The 14,313-nt window shown below is 49.5% G+C and overlaps 1 protein-coding gene across 1 annotated transcript in view; it reads left to right on the top strand.

The window, feature by feature from the left end:
• The window catches only part of PLXNA4 (plexin A4), a 582,073-nt gene that overhangs the window by 209,293 nt on the left and 358,467 nt on the right, over positions 1-14,313 (top strand). The gene's annotated exons all lie outside the window — the stretch shown is intronic.

The raw sequence follows: 14,313 nt of genomic DNA, 5'->3' as shown, positions 1-14,313 counted from the left end.
CAGCCACAGAATAAAAAAAAAATTATGCGCACAGCTCTAATTTTGATGTCACAGCCTTATAAATCAGGAGATACTCCACTGGAGTCAATGGTATTACACAGGAGTATAACTGGCTTGGATTGTAAGCGCTTTAGGGGCAGGGACTGTCATCCGTTCCCCCCCCGCCCCCCCCGTGTTTGTAGCGTGCCTAGCACTCATGACTGGCTCGTCTCAGTGCTACTGCAATATAAATAAATAGTAATGAGATTGGACTCAGGCCTGATAAATGGCACCGTGGTCAATGGAGTTGCTCTGGATTTACACCGTCGTTACCAAGAGCAGGATTTGACCCACATGCTCAGATGTTTATCTGTGGATAATTATGTCCAGTAGTTACCAGGTGTATGTTAGGTTTCAGAGTAACAGCCGTGTTAGTCTGTATTCGCAAAAAGACAAGGAGTACTTGTGGCACCTCTAAGTGGTACACAAGTACTCTTTTTCTTTTTGCGAATACAGACTAACACGGCTGTTACTCTGAAACCTGTCATTATGCAAGGCACTGCATTTAGCCGTATGGAGTGGAAATTATAAATTGGTTAGTCTCTAAGGTGCCACAAGTACTCCTTTTCTTCAGGTGTATGTTGGCACTTATAGCCCATTCTGCTGCTTGTCCAGTTTAGCCCTCCCAGAGGCCCACCCGCAGCAGTTCCCTAGCAGGCACCCCAAGATACCCAAGAGCAGATCACTAAGGCAGAGAGGGGCTGGAGCCGAGATGTTAAGTGAGGACAAAGCTTGCATTGTGTGCTGCTCTGCACTGGGCCTTTCAGCCTTGTGTAGAAACATCTTTCCCATGATTAGGGAGGGTGGCAGGCTGTCAAGGTTTCCTCTTTGCTGTACTGATTCTTCAGCCTGCCTTCAGAGAACCGTCCTGAAGCATCTTCTGGGCTTTTGGCCATTCCCAGCAAGTCAGCTGGAAGGCTGGAGCATACTTTTTGGCACTGCCTTGGGCTGTCTTGTCTTCTCCTTTCCTTCTGCTGGAGTTGGGACACTGTGTGCTCTTTCTGATGTGGTTTCGGGTTCCAGAGCTTTAACCTACCCATTGGACTTCATGCTGCAAGGCATGTGTGGGACCACAATACCCCGGTGACCTGCTCTCTGCACTAGCTCCCCGTGCAATGCCGAGTCCAGTTCCAAGTCTCAGTCTTGGTATTCAAAGCCCTGTAAGGGACTGGCCCTGGTTACCAGCAGGATCACCTCTCCCTCTGCCGCCCTGATCTCTCCTGCCAGCTACACGCCACTGTAACTATGAAACTAACAACCACTCAGGGGAGGCTTATGAGGGTAGGAGACAGAACCTTTGCATAGGCTGGACACAGACGATTGATCTCTCTTCTGCCAGAGAGAAGAATAGCAAGAGACCTCACCACTTTCACAGTGAAGGCTCCTATTCAGCAAAACACCTAAGCGTGGGCTTAACTTTAAGAATGTGCTTAAGTGCTTTGCTGAATTAGAATCTAAATGCAAACCGCTTTTTTTTTTGGCATGGCCTTCCTGCCCCCAGCAATTTATTTGCACACGAACACACACAGTCCCCCCTTCAGGAGTAGACCATGGCCCGCTAACACAGGTTTCAAGGTGTTAAGCTGTATCTACACTAGATGCTAAGTGGTGCTTCAAATCATGTTAGCTATGCTGATTTTTAAAAACGACTTGTTTTCCTATTCTAGCTAAGGTCTGTGTCATCTGTTGCTCTCTGTATGGCCGAGCCAGCTCTTTGGGTAAATCCGGTGGTGCTTTTAAAAAGGCTTTGTGTATATGAGAAAAGTTGCACGGGTTTAACTATACTGATTATACAACTCTATCAATATAAAACTATATTGATTATAAACCCCCAGTGAAGATGCACTAAAATAACCCCCAGTTAAATCGGTTTAATTTGGTAATTTACCAGTGCATTTAAACCAATTTAGTGAAATAGGGCTAATTTTTCTTGACTAGACAAAGCCTTCGAGAAGCTGGCGATAGCATCACCACTGACCTCAACTCTCTGATCCTAGACCCTAGCACTCACCTCCAGCTAGGCAACAGGATCTGTACTCTCTGTGTATAGGTTTCAGAGTAACAGCCGTGTTAGTCTGTATTCGTAAAAAGAAAAGGAGTACTTGTGGCACCTTAGAGACTAACCAGTTTATTTGAGCAGCTGTAGCTCACGAAAGCTCATGCTCAAATAAACTGGTTAGTCTCTAAGGTGCCACAAGTCCTCCTTTTCTCTGTGTATACTACACGCAGGATCCTTGGGGTGGATGCCAAAGAATCCCCATTGACTTGTTTTGTTTGTTTACAACGTGCTGAGCTATCCAGGATAAATCGGAGGCTGCCAGAGAACTGAGCAAGAAGACTTATCTCTGATGTTTGCTTTAAAAAGAGCCAAGCGTTAAGCTTCTTTCTGAGTCATTCACACCCACCATTGAGTGAGTGCAATTAAGATGTGTTGTCATTGTAATGGGAGATGACTGTAAGTGCTTAGTTGCTTGCAGTGATGGAGCAAACTTCAGGGAACACCAGCAAATCTGCCTACTACTGTATGGCTAATTAGAGTCAGTAATTGTATCAGATTGCACACGTTTGGGACTGTTGGTGTGTGTATGTGAATGTGTGCGTACACAGGATGGCATCAAAGCATGGGAATGCACATGCACATTGGGCACAAGTATGCATTCGGGGTATAGGTGTAAACGCATTAAGGTAGGCACGCCTATATGCATCAGGATATTGGGATGTGCTTACACATTGGGTTTGGGTCTGTGTGGGAGCGGCTGTGACTTCATGCTGGGGTATATGTGGGTGCCTGGAGCATTAAAGGTGTGGGTCTGTCCATGAACATTTGTGTGTTTACATGCATGCATGTCGAGTGTAAGTGCAAAATGGGGTGTATGTGGGTGCCTGCCTATGTGTATTTGTGACAGGTGACAGGTTTGTTGGCATGCATCCGATGAAGTGAACTGTAGCTCACGAAAGCTTAAGCTCAAATAAATTTGTTAGTCTCTAAGGTGCCACAAATTCTCCTTTTCTTTTTGCAGATACAGACTAACCCGGCTGCTACTCTGAAAAAGGTTTCAAAGTGGTAGCCATGTCAGTCTGTATCAGCAAAAATAACGAGGTGTCCTCGCGGCACCTTAAAGAAATGTGTTAGTGGCTAAGGTGCCACAAGGGCTCCTCGTTATTTATGTGTGTTTGTGTGGCTCTGCACCCTGGAGTGTCTATGGATGCCTGATGGGGAGACTGGTTTGGATCTGTGCATGCACGTTTGTAACTGTGTACGCATATCAAGTATAATTCTGCACACTGGAGTTTACATGCGGACCTGCTGAAGTACATTTATGTGTGGGTCTGCTGGGGTTTCTGTGAGTGGGGACCTGATGGGGAGAACGGTTTGAGTATTTCCATTCCCCTTTGCTTGTGTGTGGGGTTTTATTTGACTGGGGAGGTTTTAAGTGAAAACCCTGGCACTGAGTGAAGGGGAGCTGATGGAAATATTAATGCCACTGTGCCCTGCAGTCATATTGCTGCAGCTTTTATGCTGCATATTACACAGCAGTGGAATTTAGTTAATTTTATGGTGTGTTATTACAGGATACAAGTGGAGGGCGAGAGGCAGCTTTTGTTGGCTTATGTTCTATGTTTATTTCCCAGGAGTGGGGGGGAGCGGAGCTGGAAGAAGGAGGTTCCAAGGAGGTCCCAACAAGGGAGAGCAGATGTGCACAGCTTTAGATTAGGTAGCTGGCTTCCTGGCTCTCCTTGAACCAAGAAACCCGGCACTTTCACTTCTCCCAGGGAGCCAGCTGAGTGTGGGATTCCTTGCAGTGCCTTAGGGCATAGCTGGCTTGCTCTCAGCAGACTAGGTGCAGTAGCAGCCTGTGGGTACTCCCTGACCTGTAAACACCCAGGGAGGGAAATATCCATCCTTCAGAACAAAACAAACCCATTAGCATCCTTCTTTGTGCTGCTAATGAAGCTAATTAAACTGCATTCAAAGAAACAGAGGTTGAGCTGGTATTAAACACATGGGGAGCAGAAGGCAATTTCACCAGAACATGTTTTTCCTTGTTACCTTTGTGAGCCAGGTCTTTTGATCCATAAACAGATTTCCAGGAGGGGGTGAAGGTGAGCAATATCCCCTCCTTTTCTCCCTGTAAAGATCATTCAGTGCCACAGAGGGTTAGCTCCATGGAAGCGTTCAAGCCCCTACAGGTGGGGGCACTCAGGATGCTTTTCAGTTGAATCTTGCAGGTGGGAGGAGGGGAGTTTCCTCTTCCTGTCGAGAAGTTTGGTTGCATGTGAGTGGTATTGGCCAGCTTTGCCTTGTACTCGCTTCCTCTCTGCCTCCCCTGCCCTTCCATACCCTCCTGGCCTGCCATTCACACCCACTCTCACAACAGGTTACCGACATGTGGCTTATGTCCATAGTTGCTACTGCTCAAGGTTAGGACAGGGAGATGTTGTGAAGCAATTCCTTTCCCCTAGCTCAGTCCTAACTACCACCCTCCACTCTTAAAGTTCTCCCCCGGGGCCTTCCGCGAGCAGGCCAGTGTCCTTGTTGGAGATACATGGGGGTGCTTTACCAACGCAGCTGGCATCTCCTTTGTTTCCTATTTTGATGCAAACTTGAAACTTAGCCTAGTTTTGCTGAAGAGTCATGAACAGGGCTCTACCAAGTCCACAGTCCATTTTGGTCAATTTCACAGACATCTGTTTTTAATAATTGTAAATTTCATGATTTCAGCTATTTAAATTGGAAATTTCACCCTGTTGTAATTGTAGGGGTCCTGACCCAAAAGGAGTTGTGTGGGGGTCACAAGGTTATTGTAGGGGGGGTTGCGGTTCTCCTACCCTTACTTCTGCGCGGCTGCTGGCGGCGGCGCTGCCGTCGGAGCTGGGAAGCAGGAGAGCGGCGGCTGCTGGCTGGGAGCCCAGCTCTGAAGGCAGAGCCACCGCCAGCACCAGCGCAGAGTAAGCATGGCCTGGTACGGTGTTGCCACCCTTGCCGCTCTCTGGCCGCCCAGCTCCAAAGGCAGCAGCGCAGAAGTAAAGAGTGGCATGGTATGGTACTGCTACCCTTACTTCTGCGCAGCTGCTGGCGGGGCGCTGCCTTCAGAGCTGGGTGCCTCACCAAAAGCCACCGCTTTCCGGCCAGAAGTAAGGGTGGCAATACCGCAACCCCACTAACATAACCTTGTGACCTCCCTGCAACTCCCTTTTGGGTCAGGACCCCCAATTTGAGAAACACTGGTCTCCCCCATGAAATCTGTATAGTATAGGGTAAAAGCACTCAAGAGACCAAATTTCACGGGTGGGGGAGACCAGATTTCACGGTCCGTGATGCATTTTTCATGGCCGTGAATTTGGTAGGGCCCTAGTCATGAACTTTTCCAGCAGAGATGGGTCCAGGCTGGATCCTGGATCAGAACCTCCTGAGCTGTGGGGCCATATGGATCTGGGTCTGATCCCTGCCACATAGATTTTTCTCCTCTTTCAAGTGAAGTTGGGGCCTATTTAGGATTCTGTAGCTAAACCAGGTGGTTTTGGCTGAGCTTTGCTCTGAGGTTTTAGACTGGAACCTTGAGATTCCTAGTGAAATGAAGGGATGAGAACCCTCTGCAGACTGAAATGGAAGAGACCAGGACACAAACAGTGCTATCATGGATGGGGTTTAGCTGGGACCCACTGCCCTTGGGGAAAACTGCCAGGAGGTCTTTGGAGGTCATAGGCCTGATCCTTTGCTGACACCAGCGTGACTCATCTGGAATTGCTGCTGGTTTGCACTGGGGTGGGAGCACAATCCAGTCCCACTGACAATCAGCACATGTTGGTTTGTGCCTCTGAAAGGTGGTACCTGTAGCACAGCGCCCCCTAGCACCATGCTGGGGCATTGGTTCAGTACTGACTCAGAGGGAAGAATGCCATCTGCTGCATCACACACCGTGTTCTTAGTAGTTGTTTGCCCTGCCATGAAAGTTTCTCTTTAAGGAATGTTTTTGGTTCCCTGTGTTGATCATGGTTGTATAGAAATAAGGGAAATGTGGGGATGTGACTTATTTGGCCCACTGCAGAAAACAACCCCCGTTCCCCCCAACCCTGATGGTGGCCTAAAACAGCTTTGTCCATGTGCAATCAAAGGATGTTCAGGGATTCCATGAGTGAGTTGCCTAGACAGCTCCCGAGGAAGTAGTGGGAGGAAGAGATGGCTGTTACAAGAGTGCTGAGCAAGCTACGTCAGTGTGTGTGTGTGTGTGTGTGTGTATATATGTGTGTGTGTGTAAAATATGCTAATTGATTAATAGAGCACCACCGACTGGAACCTAAGACTATGAGCATTGTCTGTAAGTTAACAGGTTCAATCAAGTTGTTTTTGCGCACTGCAAATGGGCATCCGGAGTGCAGCCTCGTCACCTGCAGCTCCCCAGCCTGGCAGTATTCCCATCCATGATAATCCTGGGGGGATACCACATTTTCAAGGTGCTCTCTCTCTGTCTCTTCATCTGCTTTCCCCCTGGCGGCAAGGTGCTGTTGCGATCTCACTGGGCTGCCTTCACTTCATCGTGAATTCCAGGGAAGTGCTGGATTCCGACCGGGAGCAGGGGCAGAAGTTTGGAGAGGCGGGGCGAGCCAATATCAGTTTGAACATTAATTGTCAAATGAACGTCACATTGCGAAATGCGAGTAAAGAAGAGTTGGCAGTTTGTGTTTCTTACAGAATCCTCCTGCTCCAAGCCGAGGGTGTCGGGGGTTTAAATGCGCTCGTCTCTTTGCCTTCTTCCCCTGTAAAGCCAATCTTGCTCTCTTTGTGCAGGTTGCATGTCTAAGTAGCATGCAGGAGGTTGCTCTGATCTGTAGGGAATACCCCGTGGACTGTGATGTTGTCTGCTCTTAATAACTAAACAAGGTTTAGCCTGGTCATTATTTGGAGAGGAGACCTGCAAGGTGCTTCAGGAAGTGGTGTTAGTGATTCAGAAGGCTTTCCCCTGAGTCAGCCCCAACTCCCATACCCCAGCAGAGTGTAAGGGGGCACTGGGATCCTAGATGTGCTGACTCATAACTAAGGTTCTGACCATTAGTAGTCCTCAATGATCCCAGAACATTTTAGGGTTTTTTTTAGTGCAAAAGCAGTGATATTAACTCTGTTGTCCTGACCAAATTTCAGCTGGGTTAAATATGTGTTCCCTTCCTAAACTCCACCTGAAATTTTGGTTGGATACAGTATCCCTGGCCATAACTTGCTGTGCAAAGTTGTTGAGAGCTGTTAAACAGCTGTCATGTGTTCCACCCCAGAGACAGCTGCATTTCAGAAGTCAGTAAAGCGATTCTTCTAATGAAACTCTCCTTTTCTTTATACATCTTTATACATTAAGTATTGTGGTTTCTTTGGGATTATTAGGTATTTACATCTGAACAGATGGATTGCTCAGCCCTAACAGAATGAATGATGCTACAGAGATGGGAGCAATAAAGACAGGTAGATAGAGGTCCCACTTGATTACATAAGAACTGGATTTCAGCAGAAACAGCCGGGAGAGTGGTCCCACCTTGAGAAATGACAAATGCAAAAGTCTCCTTCCTAAACTGTCTTCCTAACACACCCAAGAAATGTGTCCCTGTGCATCTTAAAAGGGTATGAGATGCCAAGAGGGCATGCAGGCCTCTTTTATCCTTGGCAAAGAGAAGTCACTTCTCCTTGGCAAAAGGTGAGGCATGTTAGTGGTGGCAGCATGGCCCAATTGGCAGGGTTCAGAGGCCCATGACCAGCGGAGTGTCTCCAGCATTCCTCTTCCCGACCCTTTCAAAGCAAGCACATTAGGATGTATCTCACTCTGCTCTGATTGCTCTTCTACGCTATTAATTTGTGGTCATATTAATTCATGCTGCTATTATACAGTTAGGTGATGCAGAACAAAGCTGCTCATTACCATGTGGAGGAGCGATTGCTGCTCCTGGTGCAGCTTCTCCCTCCTCCTGCTGCCTATGGGGAAACACTCCACTACTACCCTTGCCAGCCTGGCTCAGCTCAGTCGCAGCCCTGATGGCCAACAGAAGGCTAGGGCACTCAGTAAGGAAGGAAGCCCCAAGCACACATGGGGTTCAAATGCTGTTTGTTAGGTCACCGGCAAAAGTCAGCGTAGTGGCCTCATCTCTGTTGTAAGCCCATCACACAACCTGGCAAAAGGCTAGCAGTCTCTGTGAGGCAGATGCCCAGGACTGGAATAGAAGGCAGGGTTGCCAATTTTGGTTGGACGTATGCCTGGAGGTTTCATCACATGACATAAACTTTAATTAAAGATTAATTTTTAATTCCTGGAGACTTCAGGACAATCCTGGAGGTTTGGCGACCCTAAGGGGGTGCTACCAGTCAGGCCTAGGGTGCACTGGCAGAGCTGTGAGTGTGTGTGTGTGTTTGAGGGGTGGGGGCGTGGTAGATCGGGGAGACACCCAAACAGAGAATGGTATTGCTGGCTTGCTTGCTTATTATTCCTTTATTTCTCTCCTTTGCTTAGTAAATAGACTGCAGTCCCATCCACCTGCCTGCCAGTATCCCAGCCAGGCCCACCTGCCCCACCTACTCCCCGATCGGCTCTCTCTAGCTGGCATTGGCTTTCCAGGCAGGCTTATTAATGCTGACATCTTGGGGCGCCTACGGGTGAGGCACATGTGTGTGTGGTGCGTTCCCTCTCCCTTCCCCACACCATTGCTCCAGGCACTGGAGTCCATTGCCTCTGCGTGTCTGCAAACATCATGTAGCTGCCTCCTCGCTTCTCTCAGCTGCTGGGAGATGAATGGGACAGAAAGCTGTAGCTCTTGTTTTCCCAGGCTGGGCCCGTTGGTTGCAGGACAGGAGGTGTTACAGTAAGGCCCAGCCGTTCCCAGATGCCTGGGACTCCTGCAGAGCCACCACCATCTGCTGCATCAGATATGGGTGGACATGGATCATTTCGGTGGCAGCCCTTTTATATCTTAATGCTCTAGTGCCAAAGGCGCAATGGCAGGCACTTAAATTTCACGGCCGCTCGTATCATTCTGACAGGCAGCGTGTCCCGCCCCCTCTGGGGCATTCAGGAGTGGGGACAGGTGCGCGAGTTCATTAAAGCAAAGCATACACAGAGCGTAGGAGCAGCAAGCGGCCTTCTGCGTGCAGCTCCATCCCCAGCAGGTATTAGGGGAATAAGCAGAGCTGGCTCTCCCCCGGGTGAGCTTGCTACAGGGCAATCTTGGTGATTGCAGTGGTGCTGGGTGCACAGAGGACCCCTTTTTCCTTCCCCTGGTACTGTGGATTAGAATGGGACAATGAATACTGGTGTTCAGTTGTCTCTGTATGCACCCTGCTGATAAGGAACCTAGACCATAGAAGTCACCATAGTAGTTAAGCCCCTTGATCCATTCAATTGAGTATTCTGTTTCCTGATATATTTGAAGAAACCACTGGTCCATGAGGTTGGCTATACTGCTCCCTGCTGTATGGGATCACCCCATTGGTCCATCAAGACCTATATCCCACCCAGCACAGGGGTGGGCAAACTTTTTGACCCGAGGGCCACATCTGAGTATAGAAATTGTATGGTGGGCCATGAATGCTCCTGAAATTGGGGTACGGGAGGGGGTCATGGCTTTGGCTGGGGGTGTGGGCTCAGGGGTGGGGCCAGAAATGAGGAGTTCAGGGTGCGGGAGGGGGTTCTGGGCTGGGGCAGGGAGAGGAAATGCGGGGGGGGGGGTGAGGGCTCCAGCTGGGGGTGCAGGCTCTGGGGTGAGGCTGAGGATGAGGGGTTTGGGGTGCAGGAGGGTGCTCCAGGCTGGGACCGAGAGGTTTGGAGGGCGGGAGAGGGATCAGGGATGGGGCAGGGGTTTGGGGCACGGGGGGTGGCTCAAGGGTGCAGGCTCCAGGCGGTGCTTACTTCAAGCGGCTCCCAGGAGCAGCGGCATCTCCCTCTCTCCGATTCCTATGCAGAGGCACGGCCAGGTGGCTCTGCTGTGCGCTGCCCTGTCCACAGGCACTGCCCCTGTAGCTCCCATTGGCCGTGACTCCTAGCTGGAGCACCGGAGCAGGGCAAGCCGCTACTTCCAGGCACGCGGAGTGGCCCCTGACCCTGCTTCCTGGCTGTAGCACCCGAGTGGGGCAAGCCCCAGACCCCGCTCCCCAGCAGGAGCTTGAGGGCCGGATTAAAACGGCTGGTGGGCCGGATGCAGCCCATGGGCCGTAGTTTGCTCACCCCTGCTGCAGCAGTAGCCAAAACTCTGATGCTAGAGAAGAAGGAAAAACAAATAACTTAAGAAGGGACCTGGGCAATTGTACAATATTGTATGAGGAGTGAGCAAGTGTGTAATTACTTACTGACTCCTGCAATGATCAACTCAGATTGTGAAGAATGAGACTTTGAGTTCCATCACCTTAGCACACACTACTACAGATGGTGCTATCAATCATACAATTATCCAGCCATTTTTAAAAGTCCAGCCATGGCACATGACCAGATCTGTCCTGGGACAGGGAGTTCCACAGGAATGTGCACACAGGGTGTATTGAAATCCACCCATTGTTTTCTTTCTGCCTTTCAGTTTGCAGTTTTATCACAAAATTGGTCCTCAGCAGGTGGAGAGTTCTGGTAAATCTACAGATGGAGACCTCAGCTCCACTGAACTTCACTGTAAGCCCCTCTTCCCTTCATCTTGCTTGTTAAACAAGATTCATTGGTGCAGGTAGGCAGAAGCCACAGTGTACTTGAGGTGCCATTTTGGGCCATCTAATGCCAGGCACTTAAAACCAATTAGTAAAGTGGCCACATTTCAGGGGTATTGAATACCCACAGCTCCCAGTGAAGCTGAAGGGAGCCAGATGGATGGGAGCCAGCAGTCCTATTAATCCACCCCACAAGCACAGCGGCAATGGCAGGTGTTCCCCTAGCATGCGTCAACATGGCCCATTTGCTCCTTGTTACTTCTTATGACTGCCAGCAAGGAAGCCAATTAGTGCTGGTGGTTTCTGTGAGACTGGGACCTGGACTGGAGCCACTCACTCAGTCCAGTTACCAGGCCCCAGAACAGCTATCATATGGCAATGGCCTTCGTTCACTGTGACGTGGGATGCCTCTGCCTGTGTAATCCAAAAGCGAGCGCCTTTGCACTAAGCCCACAAGCGAGCATTCGGTCCTCCACGGGTGGACTTCTCTCTCAGAGGTGTGAGCACTTCTTATTCTACCCTCTTCTAAGTAGATCTAGAGATCACGTGGCTCACTCTATTCCAGCCTCTGCCTGTGGTGTCTGTCCCTTTCTGTTGCAGACCTTGCTGGGGCTGGCCACGCTGTTGCAGGTAAACAGCATGGAGAGGAAAAGAGAGGCTTTCTCATCAGGGCCACTCACAATGCCTGAGTCACACAGCTAGCTACAAAGAAGCACAGACGTTCTGGGGGAATCAAGCTCCTGCATCCTTGAGGAAGAGTCTCTAACCATGGGAAATCCTGGTTTCCCTTATTATCTGCACCTCAAAGATGATAGGGGCAGAAATCAGCCTCAAAAGTTAAACAGTTGTCTTTTGGAAGAGGCAAGAAATGGATGTCCTGACCTCACTGGGTCGCTAGATCCTCTGGCACTTTGGGAGAAGTAAGGGTTTGATCAGAGCTCATCATGAGTAAATGCATTCTTAAAATCCCTTCTTTCCTCTTCCTTCCCCCAGTTGCTTGTAATTGGACATGGTGGTGATCTTCCTTCCCAGTTCCTAAAGTCGTGCGCTGTCAAACAGCTCTTGTGTTCCACCCCAAAACCCCCAGCTCCTCCAGAACTGCAGCTGGGGAAGGAGGGAGGCAGGGGCACCAAGATGATCCTAACCCTGTCTCCCCACTCCCCCAGAACCACGAGTGACACCAAGTTCCTGTGAGTGTCATATCACACCCGTTCGCCTCTAGCATGAAGGACTCTGCAACAAAGTTGAAAAGTCCCCAGCTCCCCCACAGCATCAGCTGTTGGAGAGGGCAATAAATTAGTAACTTCTTGTCCTAGCTTTACAGGTGACTCAGATGAGAGCCAGGAGTGCAGCTAAGAGATCCTAGTGATGTGCTCTGACCATGCCTCTCTCATCTTCCTTGCAGATTTGGTCGGTGACTATTAGTCCAATTGTTTTGCTGCTGTAAGAGAGGGAAGAATAAGTTTCAACCTAGATAAACGCAGCATGACTTCTCCCTGTGGGTCTGCCCAAAGGGAAAACCCTCTTCTGACTCACCCATTAAATCAGAACAGGAGTGACCAGACTGGGGTCTCAGCAGCCGTACCGAACAGGTTGCAGAATCTGGCTACTAGGTGGGAGATTCCACAGGCGATTGTCCAGTGATCCATCCCCTCTCATCCATTCCCAGTTCTGGCAAATGGAGGCTTGGGACACTCAGTGCATGGCTTTGCATCCCTGACCATCCTAGCTAATAGCCATTGATGGACCTATCCTCCATGGATAGCACCAGTCCCTCTTCACTGTCACTATGAAGTTCCAAGTGGTCTATGGTGTGAAGCAAAGTGACAACCATGGAGCCTCTGAGTGGCCAAGTATTTGTAACAATCTGTTCTTTATTGCCTTACTTTCCCTCCTCTGCTTCTCTTTGTATTTGTACATCTGACCTTTCTGAGAGAGGGGCAGCACGGGGGCGGATATTTACACAGGAGCCGTTCCATGGTAGAGTGATATTTAGGAGCGCAACCAGCCGTTTTCTCTGGGAGTCCCAGGGCTTTGACTCAGCCCGATTACCCACGCTCCCTCCCGGTTGCCTCTTTGGAGTTTAATTCCTTTATCTGCGGCAGGGTCCTGACACCAGCATAGCTGTCCACGAGATGCCTGCTGATGGGTAAATAGAAGTGCGGTGCTGACATTTCGGAACACTAATAACCCTGGAAATATCACTGGGGACTTTTTGGAGCTTGGTGAGAGCATAACCCTTTCCCATTAGGCGGTGGGCTCTAAGTACAGCAGTCTTTTAGTTTTTATTAATTATAAGGAACATGGGAGCAAGCTGACATTAGGTAGCGCAGGCTACAGTCAGGAAACAATGGGCTTATTTATACCGCATGTCAGAGAGTCAAATTGAAATATGGAGTGTTCCTGATAGAAAGTGACGCAGCCTCAGTAACACAGTAACCAATATTCTCTCCCTAACATCACGGTGCCCTAGATTTACCAGGCCCTTCTTCCCTATAATGTGGCTCCTAGCACTCTGCTCTCCATCATCTATCTCTCCCATTCTCACCTCCCTTTAGGTCTTTATTTAAACTCTCGCATGTGCATTTCTCTCTTGAAGCCAGCACAAGCCCATCTTGGTAGGAGAGCGTTCCCGGTGCTGGGTTTATTGTGTCTGCCAAATTGTAGCTGCATGCCAGAGTGGATCTAATGTGCCCACCGATACATCAGCCACTGGCTGGCCTCTTTTGCTTACTCCAGGGATTCTCAAACATTTTATATCGTATGACCCCATTGTCCTATAATGCACCTCAGAACAGGAGCATCAAAGGAGGTGAGCACATTGGCACAGCTGTTCAAGGATTGCTCCTGGCATCAGAGAATGCCTGGTTCCACGGAAGTGAGATGCCCATGTCTCTGGAAGACTGGAGACCAGGAATGTGAGCCAGCTAACAACCATCATCCTCTGCAGCCAACTGCTGGCAGGCCGTCTTTTCGGCTGGGACCCGCTAACTGAGAACAATTGATGCCATCAGTGGTATTTGTAGCAGCTCTGGCCCATCCCTAAAGTATCTAGACATAATGCGTGCTTGATTCTTGAAACTCTGGTCCATTGGCACAGAGCTGTTAGGTGGGTCTCTCTTCCCCTTCCCTGTTCTTCAGCAGAGGTAGTAGGAGATGTGCATAAGCTAGACTTCCCTGGAAGCACCGTCTGCCACTTGCAATGTGAAAGGCGTGGTTTTCCTTGATGCTGCTGGAATTTAAACTACAGACTTTGTACCTGTTTCACCCATGGAGAAGACTGCTCAGTACTGTCAGACGTTCAAGGCCCGGGCTTTCCACTCTAGTTGCACACCATACACCTAGCTAGCCAAGAAAGTCTTATGTGCCACCTGCATACACATGTGATCCTCTGGTCTGGGCTCTGGGAGAACCTTTCACTAAGGTGGGTGCAGACTTGCCCAGGGTGCTTGGGATGTTAAAAGCATCCCCGTCTGTCTTGGTCATTGTGACCAGTCAGGCAAAAACATTGGTCATTTACCAGCTAGATGATCTATGTCCATTTACTAGCTGGGGATCTGTACTGGGGAGGAAGCACACCGACTGTGTCTGCTACCAATAGTGCAGCAGCC

Source organism: Chelonia mydas, chromosome 1 (genome assembly GCF_015237465.2).
Source record: "Chelonia mydas isolate rCheMyd1 chromosome 1, rCheMyd1.pri.v2, whole genome shotgun sequence".
Classification (NCBI taxonomy): Eukaryota; Metazoa; Chordata; order Testudines; family Cheloniidae; genus Chelonia; species Chelonia mydas.
Note: the sequence above shows the minus strand (reverse complement) of the source record. Positions and strands in the feature narration are given on the sequence as shown.